Genomic DNA, 6,965 nt, shown 5'->3' on the forward strand with positions numbered 1-6,965 from the left:
CGATAAGAAGAAGACGCTTATTCTTCCGGAACACCTTTGCCCGTATTTATGAAACCGTTCTTATGCTCAAGCATAAATTTTGTGCTCAAGCCTCATGTCTTGTTTAAGATAAAAATGAATGAATAAGGCTTATTTTGCTAAAGATAAAAAAAAATGAAAGGACTTCAAGTGAAAGCTTTATTCAATGTTTATATTTGACATTTGTATTATTTTATATGATTTAGGTGAATTATAAAAAAAAAAGTCTGCTTAAGCACAAAATCTATGCTTGAGCATGAGAATGGTTTCATGAATACGGGCCCAGGTCTAATTCTCCTAGTACTTTTTCATGAATCGTTTTATTTTGTTATTTTGTCTGAGTTCTATTTTACTTGAGTTTGGGTTACGATAACATTGTCACGATAGCCAGTTTGATAGTTTGTGTGCCTATGATACCAAGAGATATCGCACTCGTTTCTAAGCAAGAAAAATTCTAAAATATCTGCTGTTTATTCGATACAATGACCAGAAAATACTTTCACCCCAGGGAGACTTCTCAGAAACAATCTGTAACTTGGTTCACTAAAATTTTCATTAATCCTGATTCGACAGCCTTATAACTTAAGCCTTGGTCACGCATGCGTTGAAAAACGTAGCTTTACCTACTTAGAAATAACAACGTAATTTGCAAATAATAGCATTCTAAAAAAGGTAAGTTTAACAAGGTTAAACTAGGGCAAATAATGACAGTATTTATATATTTAAGTCCTTTGAAGTTCGTAAAAGTACAATTTATAAACCGGTAAATTACGTGTAAGTGTGGCAATTTGAGGAGTTAACTGTAAATTCAGACTCCGTTAAAATGTTGAATAAGCAATTACAGAGTACGTTATACTTATATTTCGAACATGTTCGAAAGATAAATCGCCACTCTCGGATTCTGTAGGTCTTTACGAGTTAGTCTGAAGGAAAACTACGGCAAGCCAAGGCAGTAAATACGTAATTTAATTATTACGTTGAAGTAAATGCTAGTTTAAATTATGGTAAGCTACGTTATTTAACACAGGTGTGACTAAGCTTCGTACTGCCATCTGTAACATCATACCTTCTAAAACGTATGGCGTTGAGGTTGGGTGGGGGGGGCGGCTCCAACTTCAATAGTCGTTCCTGGGCAGTTCGATTTTTATGTCGTCTGAGTCATTACAGTCGCTTTTTGTCTGCCGTCGTCCGTCGTCTGTCCCTGATGTACTAAAGAACTTTTTGAACCAAATTAAATTCATAGCCAAATGAACATGTAAATCAAAATTGTGAATTAGAGGGTTCGCAACACCCAGGGGCCTGAGGGCGAGACCAAACAGGTCAAGTTTAAAGAAATGAAAAAATCGTCTGTTAAAGACCCATTTATGACAGAATCAAATAAGATACATGTGCATGATGATGATGATAAGATGATGATGATGATGATGATGATGATGATGATGATGATGATGATGATGATTATGATGATAAAGATGATGATGGTGATGATGATGGTGATGGTGATGATGATGATGGTGATGATGATGATGGCGATGATGATGATGATGATGATGATGATGATGATGATGATGATGATGATGATGATGATGATGCATGTATATGTGTAAGACATATTCAAGTAAGAGCACGCAAGTGTGAGAGTGTGTGTGTATGTTTTGTGTGGTTTCTCTTGTATATTGTGTATTGTGTAATATGTAAAAACTTGTCAAAAAATAAAAGAATTACAAAAAAAAAAAAAAAAAAAAAATCAAATAATCCTCATTACAGAAAAAACTTAAGGACTTTACTGTTATTGATAATTGCATGACCCCAGGATTTCACATTTGTGGAGGGGATGTGTTCAATCAATACAATGTCTATAGGCCATAACATTGTTTTGTATTTTTGGGTCCATTCCCAAAAGAATTATAAGTAAGGTATGGCCGTTTGATGGTATGCACATATTGCATCTGTCTGGCCCCATGGTCATCTAAGATCAGCGTGACTACATGAATGGGGAGTGTTTAAGGAACATTGCCAAAATTAGGAATTTTATTACCCTAGAATCTCACCTATCACCACTGGGAATGGGAGAATTTTTACTATAGCTTGTATTGGAATACTTTGATAGCAATATGATTTCATTAACATGTTTGAGCAATAAAAATTGTATTTTCTTTGGAACTTTTGTGACCGGTAACGCCCACCAGCTTTTGTTAGCGTCCAATCGCTCCTGTGTTTACAGGTGTTGTTCTTGGAAAGTCACATCGGAAATATCTTGTGATAAGAATGTTTCCGTCATAAAAAAATGGTTAGACTGGGTTCATGTGTGCGATATACATGTACTAATGTCGGCCTTTGTACTGTACTTGACAGTGTATCTACATTTAAATAATGACTTGTCTTGTAATGGTATTTATAGACGGTATAAATGACAGAAGTTTGTGAGGTGGTAGGGGCTATTGAAACAAGTCACACAACTTTACAGCAGGTTTTAATATTGTGACTTTGTCGTGTAAATGTAGATATGTGACTATGTCAGCTACAGGGACTACATGGATGTGGACATTTCTATTTTATCTAGATAAAACTCTAACAAATTAAGCATACATTAGATGAATATATCGCCGTACACATCTATTACGACAGCAAAACTCATTTTAAACACTACAAGACTTTTTTTTATCTTGTTACTCTAAAAAATTCACACTTATTTCGATTTTGCAAAAGAAGTAAATTTAGACGCGATTGACAAACTAATGAAATGGTAATGTTACACTGTATAATGTTTAGGGACATTGGTACTGTAGGTATCTCAACAGAAGACACCGTTCATGGATGGCCAATATTTGTGACGTCACAATAGTGTTATTTCGTATTTCGCATGAAAATGTAGGTGACTTTCTTATATATAGGTGGTAGAAATATGAATGCTTAATGAAGTCCAGTTTTTAGGAGCATTTTGAAAATAAATTATTTAAAGGGACGAACTACGGTACATGTCTGATTTAGATTCTTGTGTGTTCTAAAAATAAAACAAAGAAACTACGAGTCAATCACGTGACTTATATTTTTTTTAATATCATATAAACTGTCTATGTAGGTCGAATGTATCTTTGTACGTAAAAATAAGATGTTTGTTCGTCAGATTACATACGTCAAAATAAAGCCTGTTTTCTAATGTCGAAACTCCAACTCTAGCTAACACTCACAGGTGTAGCTTATCTGAAATAATAATTACATCTGAAGATATCAAAGGGATTATCCTTACATTAGACTGTTCTAAGGCAATAGGTCCTGACCTGATTAACCCTCGCTTGTTAAAAGAAGCAGTTGATATACTTTGTATTCCTCTTTGTATGATTTTCAATATCTCTCTTTCTAAATCAATTTTCCCCTGTGAGTGGAAAAAAGCTTGTGTTTCCCCTATCTATAAAAAGGTGACCCCTCTTTGCCTTGCAACTACCGTCCAATATCTCTTTTATCCGTCGTCTCTAAACTTTTCGAAAGATGTTTCTATAAGTATATTCATAACTATTTCTTAGACCATTCACTTCTGTCCTCTCATCAATCAGGCTTTCGGTCTGGCGACTCCACTGTGAATCAGCTCCTTAAAATAACTCATGATGTTGACCAAGCTCTTGATTCCGGTAAAGAAATTAGAATGGTCTTTTGCGACATAAGCAAGGCCTTTGACAGAGTATGGCACCGCGGCCTACTAGTCAAACTATCCAGTTTCGGTATAAGCGGGAAACTATTATCCTGGTTCAAAAGTTATCTTGAAAATCGTAAACAGCGAGTCTCCTTAAACGGCAAATTATCTGACTGGGCGTTCGTTAAAGCAGGTGTACCACAAGGATCTATACTAGGGCCTCTCCTTTTTCTTGTTTTCATTAATGATATAGGCGTAAATATTAATGCAACAATAAAACTATTCGCCGACGATACTTCTTTATACGTTGTAGTTGACCTTCCTGCTCATGCTGCTAACATACTGAATAACGATCTCGAACAGATTCATATGTGGTCAAAAAACTGGCTGGTAAAATTTAATCCCATTAAAACCGAAACAATTACAATTAGTCGAAAAATCCGTAAACCACAACACCCTTCTTTAACAATGGATAACACAACTTTAAACGAAGTAACCACTCATAAACATTTGGGTGTATTTTTTTCCAGTAATGGTGACTGGACTGCCCATATAGAAAATATAATAAGTAAATCCTCTAGAAAACTTGATCTATTGCGTGCCTTTAAATTTAAAATTGATCGTTCATCCCTCCAACAAATGTATTTTTCTTTCATCTGTCCAATCTTGGAATACGGAGACGTAATTTGGGACAGTATGTCTATTGCCCAAGAACAAGTCATTGAAAACATCCAATTAGAAGCAGCACGCATTGTGACGGGTGCAACCAAACTTACCAGCATTTTAAAGCTTTACAAAGAGACAGGATGGGATCCACTTAAAACTAGAAGAAACTATCATAAAATTATCCAGCTCCATAAAATGGTCCATAGCAAAACACCGCCATATTTACAAGATATACTTCCTCAGAGACACTCCAATATACACGGTCACAATACTAGAGAAGCCAATAACTTTCTTCCAATTCGCTGCAGAACAAATACATATAAAAAGTCCTTCTTACCTTCAACAATCCACCTTTGGAATGACCTCCCTGCTGCTATTAAAAATAATCCCTCTCTTTCAAAATTAAAATTGTATTTAAGTGCCAATGCTACTTCAGTGCCAACATATTATTTTGCTGGAACTAGACTTGGACAAATCTACCATGCTAGATTGCTTATGGAATGTAGTTCCCTAAATGACCATTTATTTCAGAAAAAAATTGTTGAATCTCCGTTGTGTAGTTGTAGGTTATCAAATGAAACTGTCGAACATTATCTTTTATATTGTACCAAATATAGTAACATTAGACAAGACTGTTTTGCTACTTTACCTTTACAAATAACCTTGGATACTTTAGTTTATGGAAACACTAACTTACCGAGAAATACCAACGAAATAGTATTTCAAAGTGTTCAAAATTACATTTTACGCACTAAAAGATTTGAATGATTGTTACATTATTTTTGTATGACAATTAAATATTTATATACATATAGTATCAGTATCGGCGCGTCACCAGCTGGTTGAATATCCGACATATCCGACATTGTGAACTGATAACATGATTTCTCTTGTTTTTCGATATCCATATGACGTTATTTCTTTAAACATTAATAAATGCTTACAGTGCTGTTAAGTATCATCAAGGAGACAGATTTATATAAGTGTTCATCACTTGTTGATAACGTGTTTGGAAAGAAATAAAGATTTTGAGAATTAGGTCGGTGATTTTGAGAATTAGGTAAAAAATCGGTGAAAAAATGACACATATGTAAAGAATGTGAAGTAGTTATGTGTGTATTGTACGTAATCCAAAATCATACAAAGCGCACTTTCAAACATTTTGAAGAGGGATTGGACTCACAAAAACAATTAATACGCGAACAATTGAATGTGTTGAATGTCAGATTAGATATATATCATTTCAATGACAAACTGTCAAAACACCATGAAGCCAGCAAATCATTCCAAAAGAGCGTTGAGGTCATCCGTCAAAGTATTCAAACCCGGAAAGTACAGCTCAGTAGAGAAGTTGATTCCTGAGCCTATTCAGTGTCTGCCAAGTCGTCATCGGTAGCAGAAAAAACACATAATCAGGATTGCCATTCTCAAGAACAAGCTGTCGTGGAAATAGAACAACTGATTATGAATGTAGAACGAGAAACGATAACGATGAATGGATCATCATGGTTTAAGGTGACACAGATGCTTAAAATTACTTTACCGATGTATGACGATGACGGCATCACCCTCCTGACTTCGTGTTTGGGAAGCTGGATCCATACCAGCTGGAAACAATGATTGGCCATCTTAAAATTAACGATTTGGAGAATGAAGACACGAAGTATGAGAAGGGGAAGTTAAATTTTAGCAAGTCCAAAAGATTTCTGCATTCGATGTCCCTCAGATGGGTGAAATCAAATTAATTTGTCTTACTGTCGACACTCATTCGTGGACGGCGGTACATGGGTCTCAGAGCCTTATTCAAACCGCCGAGAAAGGCAAGATCACAGAGACGGTACAGCTTGACCTTATTCCTCGGTGTCTGACCTTGACAACATTGAGTGACTTATTGATGACGTCAATGCACGGCTCTCCAGTGATCTACAAGCTTTCTCAGAGCAAATGAGTGACGAAATTCGCAAGTATTAATCCAATCCAGGCTTGTGGAGTCTGTACCAATGACAGCGGCGAGATGTTTGTCAGTACTGGAACCCCGACAGTTCTGGTACTGGACAGTTTTGGAAACACTATACATTAACTCTTCTGTGAATTGATGTACAGAGTGTGGTATGTTTGGCAACAGAAGTTGGTTACCACTAATAGCGGTATATTATCTCTTATCAACAATTCAAACCAGATCATTCACACGTGGAATGGGGAACTGGACAATGGTCAGAACGTTGAGGAAACATGTCAGTACAGTAAAGCACGTGATAGATATATAGTGTTCGTACCAGATTACAATACTAATCAGGTATACGTTCTTGAAGGGAACGGAGAAAAGGTCAAACGGCTTTTGGACAGGAAACGTAATGTTACGCGCCCATTAGCTGTGTGTGTAAACAGGTATGGACGTGTTTGGTCGGCTGTAGTGAGGGTACAGTACATGTAATGCACGTGTAAACAAGTTACTGATTTTTATAGAATGCCGACTGATTCAGCCTGCTCCGAAGGTGTCGCTCTTGTTTTGATCCAGTAATCACAAGTCATTTAAATTTCATTTCACAATTTTTTTTCAAAGAAATTATCAAACAGACTTTGTTAGTTTTCAGCTGATGTTTTACAGTAGCTAATATAGATGTTCAATGTTTGAAGACCATTTCTTTTT

At 35.9% G+C, this 6,965-nt stretch overlaps 1 pseudogene; it reads left to right on the forward strand.

Moving 5' to 3' along the window:
* Positions 1-5,425: 5,425 nt before the first annotated feature.
* LOC132552565 (uncharacterized) lies at positions 5,426-6,760 on the forward strand (annotated as a pseudogene).
* Positions 6,761-6,965: the final 205 nt, after the last annotated feature.

The sequence above is a fragment of the Ylistrum balloti genome, unplaced genomic scaffold, assembly GCF_031769215.1.
Source record: "Ylistrum balloti isolate Yb309-2 unplaced genomic scaffold, AGI_CSIRO_Ybal_v1 Utg370258, whole genome shotgun sequence".
Classification (NCBI taxonomy): domain Eukaryota; kingdom Metazoa; phylum Mollusca; class Bivalvia; order Pectinida; family Pectinidae; genus Ylistrum; species Ylistrum balloti.